We start from the raw sequence: 1,605 nt of genomic DNA, 5'->3' as shown, positions 1-1,605 counted from the left end.
ATGACTAAAGGACAGGGACAATGAATGTCTGAGTAGTCAGGTAAGGAAAAATAATTATAGTATTTGTTAAATGCTGACTATGTGCCAAGCACTGTACGAAGTTCTGGGGCAGATACAGGTTAATCAGGTAGGACCCTCTAGGCCGTAAGATCGTTGTGATCAGGGAATGCGTCCATTTACCGTTGTACTGTACTCTCCCAAATGCTTAATACAGTGCTCTGGGCACAGTGCTCAATAAATATGATTGAATGAATGAATGAATGACATAGTTCCTTTTCCACATGGGACTCACAGTCAGAGTGGGAGGGAGAACAGATATTTAGTCCCCACCTTGCCTCCCCGATTCCCCGCTACAACCCAGCCCACACACTTTGCTCCTCCAATGCCAAACTACTCACTGTACCTCCATCTCATCTATCTTGCCAAAAACCTTTCATCCACATTCTGCCTCTGGCCTGGAATGCCCTCCCTATCAATCAATCTGTTGTATTCATTGAGTGCTTATTATGTGCAGAGGACTGTACTAAGCACTTGGGAGAGTACAATATAACAATATCATAGAGTTCGTAGACATATTCCCTGCCCACAACAAGCTCACGGTCTAGAGGGGGAAACAGACATTAATATAAATGAATAAATTATGGATACATACATAAGTGCTGTGGGGCTGAGGGAGGGATGAATAAAGGGAGAAAATCTGGGCAATGCAGAAGGGAGTGGGAGAAGAGGAAATAAAGGCTTAGTCAGGGAAGACCTCTTGGAAGAGATGTGCCTTCAGTAAGCAGGGGAGGGTAACTGTCTGTTGGATATGAAGAGGGACTGCGTTACAAGTCAGAGGCAGAAGGTGAGTGGTCAGTGGTGAGATAGACAATACTGAGATACAGTGATGAAGCTGGCATTACAGGAGCGAAGTGTGCCTGCTAGGTTGCAGTAGGAGATCAACACGGTGAGGTAGGAGAGGGCAAGATGACTGAGTGCTTTAAAGACAATGATAAGGAGTTTCAGTTTGATGAAGAGGTGGATGAGTAATCACTGGAGGTTCTTGAAGTGTGGGAAAACATGAATGGAACATTTCTGTAGAAAAATGCTCCAGGCAGCAGAGTCAAGTATAGACCGGAGTGGGGAAAGATAGGAGGCAGGGAGGTCAAGAAGGAGACTGATACAGTAATCAAAGTGGGATAGGATAAGTGGTTGGATTAACATGGAAACAGTTTGGATGGAGAGGAAAGGACTGATTTTAGAGATGTCATGAAGGTGTGCCAAGCACTGTTCTAAGCATGGGCTAGATACTAGGTAATCTACATCGCCTTGATTCTATTTAGTTTCCATTGTTTTTACGAGATGTTCTTCCCCTTGACTCTATTTATTGCCATTGTTCTTGTCTGTCTGTCTCCCCCGATTAGACCGTAAGCCCGTCAAACGGCAGGGACTGTCTCTATCTGTTGCAGACTTGTTGATTCCAAGTGCTTAGTACAGTGCTCTGCACATAGTAAGCGCTCAATAAATACTATTGAATGAATGAATGAATGACAGGATTTAGCGAAAGATTGAATATGTGATTTGAATGAGAGAAATGAGTCAAGGATAATGCCAATTTTACCGAAT

This window comes from Ornithorhynchus anatinus, chromosome 3 (genome assembly GCF_004115215.2).
Source record: "Ornithorhynchus anatinus isolate Pmale09 chromosome 3, mOrnAna1.pri.v4, whole genome shotgun sequence".
Taxonomy (NCBI): Eukaryota; Metazoa; Chordata; class Mammalia; order Monotremata; family Ornithorhynchidae; genus Ornithorhynchus; species Ornithorhynchus anatinus.
The sequence above is the reverse complement of the archived record's forward strand: the minus strand, read 5'-3'. Positions refer to the sequence as shown.